This window comes from Alligator sinensis, unplaced genomic scaffold, assembly GCF_000455745.1.
Source record: "Alligator sinensis unplaced genomic scaffold, ASM45574v1 scaffold1197_1, whole genome shotgun sequence".
NCBI classification, from domain to species: domain Eukaryota; kingdom Metazoa; phylum Chordata; order Crocodylia; family Alligatoridae; genus Alligator; species Alligator sinensis.
The window spans coordinates 417094-430731 of NW_005842652.1; the positions used below are offsets into that span (position 1 = coordinate 417094).

Genomic DNA, 13638 nt, shown 5'->3' on the forward strand with positions numbered 1-13638 from the left:
TAGAGTTATAAACATCTTTAACTGTAGTGAACATGCTATATATTTTCATTACATTTCACACTGAATTACTGAGACAAAATATGGAAAACAAATGTATTACCACCATATTCAGTTTGATTTTTTTTCTTCATAAATCAGCAGTTTATGGAAGCTTCTTACAATATTGTTATCATTATACTAATCACTTGGTCTTTCTGATTGGTTAAGGTACTGTAATTCTTACAAGTGTTTTTTCTTTTGTGTGTATGTACACAACATGTATGAAGCAGTTAGTGAAAGTCAAATCAATTTTTTTTTCTTCCCCTTAAGTTGACTAATTTTGAAGCATTCTATGTTCTGATAAATTATCCCTTTCAACCAAAGGGGGTGGGTGGGTAGCTGTGTGGGGTGGCGCAGGAAGGTATAAAATATTTATACGCACATTTATCTCTTCATTTGTATTGAAGTGGGTTCCTATAAATAAAACTTTGCTGCTGATGGCTTTTGGAAAGTATGTTAACTGTGCCTAAAATTGAAACCTCCATACATGGTTGGGCTTATCCTCCATTTCCAGTGAGTGAATATGCCTGCCTTTTTTTTTTCTCTTCAATTTCAGTTTTGCTGTTGCCTTTACTAGTAAAAGTACCCTCTGGCAGAGACAGCGCCTGAGCTTACCCTAGAGCAGAGTGCGTGACAATAGTGTGGTTTTGTTAGTGTATGAGATAAGTACAATTTGACAGTCTATAAAACAGTGAAACTGGCTCTACCAAGTGCTGATTTAAAAGCATAAACACTTACAAAAATTAATATTTTTATTTAAAATTATTATGAGGTATCTTTTATTGCAGTATTAGGCAAACAAATTTCAGGAGGAAATGCTTTCTTCAAGTGTGTGGTACCCTTTTACATTTGTCTATTGGAATGAACTTGGAAGAGAGAGATGAAATTGTATGTTAGCTGCAAGGCACTTCATCAAGAAAACCCTTCTTTCATTCACTTCCAGCACTAAAAGCCTCTGTAGTATTTCTATAATACATTCTTGCTGCCAAAAGCACTTGGCTAAAATGTAGCAGAGTATTCATGGCAGTATTCACGCATGGATACCTCTATAGAAAAGTCTGCATAATTTCAGAATTTGAAATCATCCATTCTACAGTGCAGTTTTGCAAATTAGTCTCATAAATTATTTTCTCCATACTGTATTTTCTTTATTTTGGTTTTAGCAAAGTGTTTAAAGAATGTGCATAAAATCAATGGAGATTTTGTAGTGTGTGTAGTGATTTGTCAGAGAGAAATCAGAAGTGAAGAATTATGAATTAAAGCAATGAGTCAGCCTTAATCAGGATGTGGAGGAGGGGGAAAGAAGAAAAGATGTTGCTCTGATGCCTATAGGAAAGGTCTCCCTGGTTCTTAGAAACTAACAAACAAACAAAAATTGCTGTTTTGTAATGTTGTTTTACAAAATGCTGGAGATGAAACTGTTGATTTATTATCTGTCAGCTAGACTGGAATGAACTTGTCTTTAAATTTAGGAAGTCCACAAGTGGACAAAGATATCACTTGTTTCATTTCTTTTTTCCCTTCTGTAGTTATACTGTTACACTTCTAGAAGTTTGACTTTCTTCCCTGCAGGACTAGCTTCTGGGTGTTTCATTTTACAGTCACATTTTTAGCTACAGAGTAGTTATTCTGAAAAATCTTAGAATTGTTGTGGGACTTCATGTTTTTTCTAGTTCAATTACTCCATTTCAAATTTTGTTATTTTCCACCCTGGATGATTTTTTAACTGACTCTGAGTTTTATTTATGTCTTCCTTTTTTTCCTTCAATAATGGTGGTCTTAACCCAGCTGTAGCAACGTTACGATTGAGTTTTATTCATATAACTCATGTCAGCTCTGGCACATGAAAAGGAAAGGACCCAGCTTGATTATTTTTTTGAGGAACTCCTGGCTACAATGACGTGGGTCCCCCCCCTGAACTCCCCCATGTGGAAGTTCCCAATGCCATGTTTACAGTATCACTTTTGAGAGCAGACATACACTAAAATTTCATGCTACGGAAATCTAGTAGAGGGAAGTTGAGAAATGAAGTTCATCAATAAGGAGATTTGGTATGGTAGAAACAGCTGCAAGCTTCCTTTGCATCTACCTGTCTTGTATTAAGATTGTGTCATCCAAAAAGTGTGGAGGAAGAGCTTCTTGGAGAAAGGGGGACATGCACAGATTTCACACATGCACACACTGCCTGCTGTCAGTTATGTTGGATTCAATCAGCACCAAAAGACAGTTTTACTGGAGCAAGGAAGTGTAATTAACCTAACTTCACAGCAGCTCCAGAAAATTTAACCCTAAGGCCAAGTGCAGACATGCAGAAAGCCTGAGGCTGAATTGATTCAGTCTTTGCAAGCTAGTCTAAACTGTGTAGATTGAACCAAGAAGCAAGTGAACAGACATTTGCTTTATATTCCAGAAATGCAGCCACATGCCTGCAGTGGCTTGGGCCAGAAGCTGGGAGGAGCTAAAGCAAGCCTTCCCTTCCCTTCAGCAGTGACTAAGGCTGGAGGGAAGCTGGGAGAGAAGACCTCCAGGTTTTCCCCCCTCCCTGCTGACCCCAGGCCAGCATCATCCCCCCCTCCATGATGAGGTTTAAACCCCTCTCTCGCCTCTCTGCCACCTGGGGCTGGTGTCTGGCCATGCCCCTGCCCCCTTTTCTCAAGAGGTGAGTGGGAAAAGCCTGGCAGGGGCTGCTGCACCACTACCAGGCAGACCCCAGCTGGGGTCCCTGCCAGGCAGAAGGGGCTTAAAGCCCCTTCGTCACTTATACTTCATTCTGCCAGCCTGTCCTCAGGGTCTGACCACTCCTCCTCCCCTGCTCCAGTGGTGAGTTTGGGGGGGGGGCGGTGGGAAGCCTGACAGGGGCTGCTTTGCCCCCACCAGGCAGACCTGGTTGTAGTCTGGAACTCGGTTTCCCACCCTCTTCTCAGCTGGAGCAGAGGGGCAAGGCCAACCCTGCTTCCTGGAGCAGACAGCCCAGCCCAGGGCTGCAAAGTATACTGGGATTCTGGGGGACTATGAGTTAATTTAAACCAGGAAGGGGTCTGGGACAGAAGTTCCATAAACCGGTTTGACCTAAATCAGTTAAGTCTGATACTGTGTTCAACCAGGTTTATCTTAAAACAGTTTCAGCCATTTTGAAAGTGGTTTATGTGCATAGAACTTGCGTTGTATTACAGATTTAAAGCAGTTTCTGGTCACTTAAACTGGTTTATATGTAACTTCTGTCCCTAGCCTGAATGTTGATTATACAGACTTGACTATTCCCCCTCAAGTTCCAGGTTTCATGCTCAGCTTTCCTAAGGAACTATAAGATTTGCTTGTATATTTACTTAAAAAAATAGATCAGAAACTTGTATTGCTGGTATGGTTTCTCTCAAGGTAGACTTAGCCATGGTGGAATGCTGGGGGAAGTAGGCTATGACCTATGAAAACGTATACCTTCTTGAACCGGTTACTCTCTTGGATATTTTAAAAGTGTTTGTGCTATTAAAAACACTGTGTATATTTTCTGTCTCTCTGTTCCTATATTCTTTGCTAATAACTTGGTGTATGTTAGGTCTTTTTAAAAAGAGTAAAATATTGTTCTTTGTAATTAATGTGCAATATCTGGAATTTTTTTCATTTTACAGTGGCATGCATAATATGAACATTGTACTAAAAGGACTCAATGGTTTACAATACCTAGGGACCAATAGCTTCTAGAATGATTATGCTGAGTCTTGATGCTACAGGCAACCCCCGCTTAGTGCTCGTGATTGGTTCCTGAAAAAAACAATGTTAAGTGAAACAAGCGTTAAGTGAAACCAGAAGTATTTGATGACCCAAGATGGTGACTGTAATTGTTTTTAATGACCCAAGATGGTGACTGCAAGCGTTATAATAAAATTCGCTGAGTGCCAAGTGAAATCGGGTATCAATTTTAAATGAGCGCTATAACGAAAAGAATCTATTATTTTTTCTCTAGTCAAAAAAATAAGTGAAAGCTAAGAGCTAGTATTTTCGAAGGGTGCCTTGAGTCTAAAGGTGCTGAGAACCACTGCCACATAAAAAAAGGAGTTAAGGATGATCCCTATTAAAATCTAATCTTAAAACATAAAGGCAAAAATGGAGTTGGCTGGTGGTGTTTCCTTTTAGCATCTCCAAAATTTGTTTTTTATTTTCAGTATAAAATTCTCAGTGAGAGCCACTTAGAGGGAAACCATTCTATGAATTAAATAATGACAATATAAGAGATGGGAAATAGCACTAAATAAAGTCTTTTATTTATTCTTTTGTGGTTTTTCCCCTCCTGTATTCAAAGTCCCAGTAGTCTAATTTAGGCTTGGATGCATTATTTTTATTTCAAAAGTATCTGTGCCTAGAGAGAATATTCTAACAGCCTTGTCTCTCTCACATCTGGATCAGCTGTCATCCACATATACTGGAAGGCATTTTGACGGCTTGTTAGCCAGCTCCTGTTTTGTTGCATGTAGGCAACCAGTTATTCACCACTTTAGCAAAGCACAAAAGAGCAAATCCAATAAAAGATCTTATGTACCAAAGTCTAAAACTGTGATTGTGAAAATCCTGCTCAAACGTCACCCAAATGCAGAGAGGCCTAAATGTAGTCTGTCAGACTTTTTTTAGCCTCAAAGTTGCACATCTCTGTATAACAAAAATAGTGCTAGCCAACAGAGTTGAGCAATTTTAGAGGAAAATGCATCTTTTGAAAATACACCATTTCTTTGTCTTTATTATTCTCCCTAAAGTTCTCGTTTAATAACTTTTCTTCATTACTAAAAGCGGGGAAAATAAATGCCTATGGTGATTCTATGGGTATTCCATTTAATCTTTATCTTGCAAAGAGATCTGTGTATGAATTTTTGTGCTTCTCTTCAGTTGTAAGTCACCTCCCTCCTCTGCATGCGCACACAGATTTTAAGTCTCAAGTGGACCATTACTATAATGAATTCTGACCTGCGTGCTCCAGGCCCAGGGTCTTTGAATTATTTGTCTTCTGTAATTTGTTGCAAAGGCAAAGAAACAAAAATACTCCAGCACATTCTTTCTTAACTGAAATATTAGCCTTTTCTTCACTGCTGGAGACCTGTGTATGGCTCCTTGGACATGTAAATACCTTCCTAAAGGGAGGTAAGGTTCTCCAGTCTGTTGTACCCCCTTTTTATCAAGGGTCTTCACCTATATGTATTTTTTTGCTGCCACTACTTTCAGAAATTGAGAAGAAATTACATCTGGCACAAGGATTTTCAGGTGTTCTGCCTTCTGAATGTCCAGCTCACATTTTGTTTCTTCTATTGGGAAAGTTTGTGCAACTATAACTGTATGTGTCATGCATGTTTTAAAAAAACTTTTTTGGCTGAACTTCAGTAGACTATATTTGGGGGTTTATGTACAATACATTGTACTTTGTTTCTCAACACTTGATAGTCAGGTCCTCACCTTGCATTTATTTTTGGGGATTATTCCCCTCTATAGACATTGGTGTACCCTGTTGGTATATGTGTTGCTGATTACATTGCTATTTGTATAATATTTTTTAATACTCTTTATTTGCCTTTTCACATCACTTTCAAATCTAGTCATCTTTTCCTAACATTTATTGAATTGTACTAAAATGTGATCTGCCAAAGTATGTCCAGGATCAAATATCTTTTATAGTCTTGTTTCCAAATCAGTTTACTGTTGCTCTTTAAATTAATTGACCCCAAATAATGTACACTGACTAGATCCTCTGTGCAGTGAACAATTGTTCTGACAACTCTTGGAGGGGATGAATGATACTTCTTTGGCAACTTGAACCTTATTCCTCTTGCATAATAGATTTGTTTCTGCCTCTGACTGGACAGCAGTATCCAAGCTCTGACTGCTGATTGTGGCCAGTTTGGCAGATTTTATTCCAGACATCTGGCAGAATCAACTCTTTGGCTGTTAGTCTGGAATAACCACCAGCCTGGTCAGTACAGTAAATGAAATTTACATATAGTTTATTAGAGAATCTGCTGATCTGCACCTAAAAGCTCTTGAATTCTCGTAAATAAAAAACTACCTCAAGTCTCAGATTCCTTGTAAATCCCATGGAAGAGCATAAAGAGCTGCTTCCTGGCTAGATCACAGTTTGCTATACTGACATAGGCTTTTGTCACACAGGAGAGAAACCGAGAGAGCTAGAGTAGTTTAAAATAATACTGTTATAATATTGCTAAGCTAGTCCTTTGCAAAAAGAATACTACTGAAAAAAGCCATTTTTATTCCAGAATAAGGATGTCTGGGAAGAGAGAAATGTAGTAAATCTTTTCCTATGTAAACTTTCTTGATTAGTTGCGTTTGGGGAAAAAATGCCCATGGCTGACAGCAAGAATTTTTAAAGGAGGCCAGGTCTGTATTTGAGCAGCACTTCTGGCAATTGGTCAAGGTGCTTAATTGTGGATTCAGAAGTCTTAATATAGACTCATAATTTTAATCTTAGACTGACACACAAAATTTGGACACCTGATTTGGACACATAAGGAAGAATTTCTTTACTGTCCGAGCCCCCAAGGTCTGGAACAGCCTGCCACCGGAGGTGGTTCAAGCGCCTTCATTGAACACCTTCAGGATGAAACTGGATGCTTATCTTGCTGGGATCCTATGACCCCAGCTGACTTCCTGCCCTTTGGGCAGGGGGCTGGTCTCGATGATCTTCCGAGGTCCCTTCCAGCCCTAATGTCTATGAAACCTTTTGCTTTCCCCTGCCTTTATCCTCCTAGCCCACCCCTATTTGCAATTCACCACCCCAATATATAGATTTAGATTGTCCCTTTCAGGTTACAAATGCTTCTTTTTTGTGTGGTGTTTTTTCTTTCTCGCCTGACTTACATTACCATAATTTAAGTAGTAAAATTGTACCTCAGGGCTACAGATTTGTACCTTGTACACAGCTACTGATTTTGACTCTTGATTTCTCCTCACCCCTGCCCCCACCCCTCTTCCATGAATCAGTTTTGCTGGCTAGTCAAAATCTCTAATTGTGTTGTCAAGCAAACAAAAGGACTTTTTTGTCCAAACCTTCTTATGTTTTACTTGCAGATCAAGTGGTTTAGAAAAAATGTTCTGCTATTAAAATTAATATTATTCTCTTATGTTTGTAGTTAATCCTCCTTCTCTAAGTTATTTCACTAGTAAGGCTATAAAATGACTGTTGCTTCTCTCTCCTGCTCTTGCCCACCTGCTTGTTCTTTCTGATAAGCCCTCTTAAGCCATCTTTGCCTCTGGATATTTAGCAGATTTCTGGCTAAGTTTCTTGGTATTATTAGGTTATCTCCTATGGTATCTATGCAGGTAGCTGCCGTCCCCTGTTTTGTCAGTCAGGCCTCTTGTATTTGCTTATATTTAGCAAACCTCCCATATCACTTTTTATTGCTTCTCTAGGTTTTAGGCCTACTTAAAGAGTTTTTCCTTATTAAGTTTTCTACCAAAAGAATAATCTTTATTGTTACTTTCCTTTTTGCACATATCTGACTACAGCTTTTAATCTTCTTTTCCCCTACTACTACTTCAGTTTCCATATAAGCTACCTTTGCATTAGTCCTGTTGCTGTTTACCCTGCACACTAATAGTTTCTTGTGCTACATCCTCCTTAGGCAGACAAATTTCTTCCAACCTGCTCTATAAAGAACCCATGTCCAAGGATGCAGAAGGCACAGGTAGGCAAATGTCTACTAGATTTGTGATATGACAAAAATGCTAATTTCTATGGACCTGTTCCCAAAGGATAATATGGGTATGTTAAAAATAGGTGACCAGTGTTTTGACCATAGAATTCTCCAAATTATATCAAATAGCATTTATTAGAAAATGGCCTTAGTCAGGACACCTGCTGTAAAAGACTCAAATATTAGCAGTGGATTTTTGCCATCTAGCCCCTTTAAATCCTGCCTGTCAGTGCATACCATCTCCAAAGCTCTCACCCTGAACACTTTTTTCTTTCAGTCACATCACTGGTGTATATAATTGATCTGTGGATTATAAATGAGAAATACAGATGGGCATGAGGGTCTACTGACATGAATGGTGGAAGCCGCACCTTACGTGCAAGATGAGTACATCTTGACAAGTATAGATATTGCAAAGATAAAGAATTTTGTATAGTGTCCTGGTCCTGATGTCGAACAGGACTAAAAAAGTATGCTATAAACTAGCACACTGCATTCTGCAGTCTTTATGCAGCTTTGAATGAAAACTTGTTTTTTCCATAACTATTGGAGCTTTAAGAATTGAATCTGGAAGAATTGAGATTTTTGCAAAAATCAGCTGTTCTGCTAATAGAGCACTGTTCTGGTTTACTGCTAACTCTGGTTTACTGGTTTACTGTGTTTTTTGTTGTGCCACCAAAAATAATGAAGATGCTTGGCTGTTTTGGTTATAATTAGGGATCCAGGTTTTCCATTTCTGGTTGAAAAGGGTGGATTTTCCCCCTTCAAAGGAGAAAAATGCAGAATTTCCCCTTTGATGCAGAAAAACACAGTTTTTCCATGTTGAAGCAGACTTGCAGAGTTCCTGCCTGCAAGGGGCTGTTTGGGTCTGGAGGCAGTGTGGGGAGGCCAGTTGGAGGCAGGGGACATCACATTAATGTGTGCACACACACACATGTGGCTTGCAGTATAGCCAGGCAGGGTTGTGGGAGCAGCCCTGGCAGCTGGATAAAGGTAAGTCCATGGGGGGAGGGTGGGGTTGGAGGGCCAGAGCTTGGGGATGGTCTGGGCACACCCATTGAGGGTTTGAGGGGGGACATGCCCCCTCAGATTTCTGCATGGACAGTGTGGCACAAGGAACAGGGCTACAGCCTGGTTGGGCCAGCACCGGGCAGGAGCTGCCTCAGCAAGGCAGTGCAGGAGGGCCAAGTGGGATGGGGAGACTCAGTGCTGCCACCACCAGGAGCCTTGCACCAATATTGCCAGCAAGGTGAAGTGCCCCCTGCCCACCCAATAGCAGCAGCAGGACACAACTGCAAACTACCACCACCACTCCCTTCCGCTGCTGCTGGGTGGCCAAGGGAACACTTTGCCATGGCAGCAGGGATGGCACAGGGCTCTTGGGAACAATGCTGGCAGCAGCAGCACCCCATCCCGCTCTGCCCTCCTATGCCAAGTCCTGCCCACTGGGTGGCAGATGCCTCCAGGGGCAGGGCAGGAGGGCAGTGAACCCCAAGCCCTGCAGCTGTCAGCCCGCATCCTTCCCTCATGCCCCATGGGCTCCACTTGGCTACATTGCAGCTGTGACGCCTGCAGGTGGGGAGACGAGGTCCTGGGCTCCATGTTCATCCCTCTGTTCTGACTGCAGCAGCTGCCACCTCCCGTGCATGGCAGCCAGGGCTTGAGCACTGCTGGCTGGCTTCAGCGGACGCCCATGGGACAAGGAGCAGGGAGTGGGCAGGATGCAGTTGCTGGGTCCTGTAGCCCTGGCAGTTAGGGGCCCCCTCCAGCAAGGCTGAGGGGGCTGGGGGTTGCGGGTTGGGAATGAGGGGCGTCCGCGAGGATGGGGGAATGTGGATCAGAAGTGAGAGAGAGGGGGAGCAGAGGACTGTGGGTCAGAAGTGAGAGGTACCAGCATGGCTGGGAGGGGCAAGGGACTGTGGGTCGGGAGTGAGGGGCACTGTCAGGGCTGGGAGGGGGGGGGGGCGCGGTAGGTTGGGAGTTGGTGGCAATGACTTGGATAGGGGCGGGGTACGTGCATATTAGGGCTGCTTAATACCACATAGCAGAGTGGAGTTGAGAGCTGCAGCTGGACCTGCATCCTGGTGAGCAAAGGGGGCAGGGGAAGTTCTGATTTTCCGTGATGAAACAAAAACCAAAATCAAACACCAAAATACAGGTATTTAGAATGTATTTTATTATAATGACTGAGGCACTGGTAGGCTTCCAAATTGCTTCAAAATTGTATTATATATCAATAAAAATTGTGTTCAACTGATACCTGTATATATAGTGGTGTTTCATTTTAATTGTGGAAAAATGCAAATTTGGGTGGGGTTTAGATCAGAGCTTTGGATTTTTTAAACAGAAAACCAGGATCCCTGGTTATAATATACTTCCCTAGTCCCTTCAGCGATCTCATATAGCCCTTTAATGGTGTGAATAGGCATCAGGTCTCAGCAACAAAGCTTAGTCATAGGTACCATTTGATTCTGTTACTTTATGGCTAAAAACAAATGAGTAGAAACCATCTTGTATGCCTTTTATTTTATATTGTCTTTTGTAGGTTTGTTTATTCACATCCGTGTAGCTCAGTAGACCTCACCATCTACATTACCACATTTCTAGTATGCACATATTTCTTGAAACAAAGATGTATTGTTTTCTTTTTGCAAGTGGAACTTTACACTTTCATATGGTAGAGTAGAAATGCGGTTATGGTTTATTTTTATAGCTTAATAGGAAACTGAGGATGAAGCTGTTCTTATACCTCACTAAGCCTTGCAAGAGAAATCAATATCAAACATTAAAAAGTAAAGCACATAAGCAAGGTAAAGAAAATACTATAAATACCCAGCAGAAATAGGTAGGAGTTTAACAATGCTTGAACATGTTTTTAGTAGGCTGAGCTGAGTGTAGATGAGCTGTCAGATCTACAGGTCTGACACCCTTAAAGTGTTGGAGATTAGTAAGGTATGAACAGATGAATCTTACCATATGGTAAAAATTACTCTGCTTCAGTGGTAACTGCGAGTTTGCAGGCTTTTACACTGCAGTAAATGAAAAGTAAACCGTGGTAGCTTAGCCTTCTTTCATTAAAAAGCAACTCTTGTGGTTTCTCACCATCTACATTACTGCATTTCTGCTCTACCATATGAAAGGCAGGCACATCCGGGGCTGGGATTGGGGTCACTGAGCTGTGACAGTGCAGGGCTGGAGCCCAGAGCAGAACCATGATCTGCTCTCCACATACCCCTGCAATGGGCACTGTTCCACTGCTCCTGCCTGTGGAACCAGTGTGTGTCACAGGGGCATGCAGGCAGCGGATTGTGGCTCTGCCCTAGATCCCGGCCCACTGCCACTACCCTGTGATCCCAGGCCTGGCCCTGCCTGCCCATCCTGCTCCTGGATGCCACTCCCTACCTGCCCACAACCCCATCCTATTCTTCCAGCCATGTGCCTTTCCTGCGTGTGTCCCAGGCCAGTCTTCATCCAGTGCCTCCAATGGTGGGTGTGGGGCATACAGGCAGGGGTGCCCAGGTAGCAGGACCAGGACTATTTTTTTTAATAGTGTAGCCTCCTTACATGGACACACTCAAACTGAAATAGCAGATGCTGCAGATTGCAGTTGTGAGTTCAGGGTAGGGGAATCCATGAGTCTGTTTTGGAATTGGAGCGTTATTTCTGCTGCTTGTTTAATTTCATTTCTGTTGAATTTTTACAAGCCGTTCATTTTTGTTTTTATGAGGCACTTACTGTTTTGATATCACTGCCTTGTCAACATACCCATCAAAATGTAAGTACTAGGGCCTTATTCTCCTGTAGGAGACCCAAGGAATCAGTGTAAACTGAAGAAGTTAATAGTCTAAAAACAGACATGGTTGGTATCATTGAAAAATCATGTGTGTGAAATTCAGGCTGGAACTCATTCACAAGTACCCGTGTGCTGCCAGCATGTTATAAAGGAAGTCAAATGATTGATGAGATCTGAAGTTTTAGTCAGAATTCGACTTGTGTAGCCTTTTTGCAGCTGTAGAGGCATCATGGTACTTGATATATTTTGGATTTGTTAATTTAATCTGCTGGATACCAAATACCAAAGTTATCTCACAGGAACTACATTTTGCTTATTTTGTTCAGTTAGCTTAATGTGAAATACATTTTAGCTCTGCATGCTTCCATTTAAAACCCAAACTGAAGAGTTTGATAAACTAGCAGTTGGTCCACCTTATATGTATGCAACTTTTGCTTTTTGGGACCTGGGCAAGGGTGAGTAACGATGGTAGCAAATAATAAAAAAAATTGTGTACAGAAGTAAATGTGATATTAACAGGAAAATAGCTGAAATGCAAGGAAAGTGGTGTATAGTAACTATCCATATAAAGGGAAAACCAGTAATAGTAGCAAGATGTCACACATTTTTACTGTGGATGAATGGACAATAGACTTTGTTCCACTACATAATGCACATGCAGTGGAGCCCAGTGTAATTTATACAGATGGTATACTAGGCTTTTTTTTAACGTGTGGACCTGATTATTCAGCTCCTTGGTTTATTAAATACATAACCATAAATGCTTGTCTTTTGAAATGTTTCACTTTAAACAAGTTACACTTATTTATACCTACTTTGTTAGAGCATTCTTGCACTTGCAGAGACCTATTACTACAGGGGGATAAGTGCTTTGCAAAGGTACTGGCTTAGGAAAGCTTTATCCCCTTTCTTACAAGGGGATATCAATGTCATCGTAGAATAAAGTCCAAGATTAGTCTCCAGTCTGCAAATTTCTATCACAGGTGTTGGCTAGCTCAAGGGTTGAGTCTCTAAGGTTCAAAACAATGTCAGTACTTTTTGGAAGTTATTACCATATGTAGGCTGTTTAGGACTATGATAATGAGCCCCTGTTATCGATCAGTATTCTCTAGCAACCCCCCTGATTAGAGTTCACAACTATGGCCAAATATTTTATAGGGAGCTTAAAGTCCTTGTGGGTCAGAGCTATCCACACATTTTTTTTCTCTGCCCTGAAGGGCAGTCTCTCATTTTAGCCCTCAGTCAGCATCTGATGAGTACTTACTTATTAGGCAGTTTAAGATTAGATTTTCACCAAAAACGCTTAAGACTAAAAAAGAAATGATGCATAAAAGCAAACAAAATATCTAATTTTATCTTGTCTAATGCATCTCATGGTATTCCAGGGTATTGTGCCACCCAGGTTGAGAATTACTACTTTAGACCTTACAGGTAAGTTTGTAGCAGTTTTTTGGTCCATAGCCAATTGCCTGTAGATGCTGTCAGGATTTAACTGTTCAAATGACAGTGTATTTAGATCCATCTTTTCTGTTAGCAGCTTTAGGTGCTTATGCTTTAAATTGCAGTTTGAGGCATAATGTCAGCTTCTTTCCAATTATAGAAAGGAGAGTATTTATTAATCTTCCAATTTCCTTCTGCTTGACAACTCAGTTGAGAGGCCTTTTGGAAGTTATGTAAGATGTGGTATTTGAAAAGATATGTCTTCTCTCTTTCATGCATTTTTGCAAAAGCATCTGTTAGAGCTGGTTAATTTAGCATGGTAATACATCTATCTTCCTATCCAGTATGCTTGAAAAGGTACAGTAAGAAAAGATCAATTTAGTCATCTAACTATGTCTTTTCAATGTTCTCTTAGTTACTAAGGGATTCCAAATCTCCACCTGTTTTGATTCTATCCTATCAATCTCCAAAACATTCTCGTCAAATGGGAAATGACCATTTCAGGGTGCTTACCTTGATGTGCAACAAACGCACCAAAAATGAGGCAAAAGAGCACGTTAACTGCTCTCTCACAGCCTTGAAAAAGACGGTCCAGGAGTGAAATCCATCAGGAAACTGGTTGGGCCATAATTGACACACGGGGGGGGGGGGGGGGGGGGGGGGGGGGCCAGTCTCCAT

At 41.2% G+C, this 13638-nt stretch overlaps 1 protein-coding gene across 2 annotated transcripts in view; it reads left to right on the forward strand.

Annotated features, from left to right (window-relative positions):
• CDC42SE2 (CDC42 small effector 2) overlaps positions 1 to 13638 on the forward strand; it is a 121376-nt gene that overhangs the window by 18359 nt on the left and 89379 nt on the right. Inside the window, exon 1 of one of the 2 annotated variants that reach the window (XM_006033676.3) lies at positions 7656 to 7718. The exons of the other annotated variant lie outside the window; for it this stretch is intronic. The gene's annotated coding sequence lies outside the window, so the exon portion shown is untranslated. Of the gene's footprint in view, positions 1 to 7655; positions 7719 to 13638 lie in introns of those variants that run through there. 2 annotated transcript variants of the gene reach the window in all.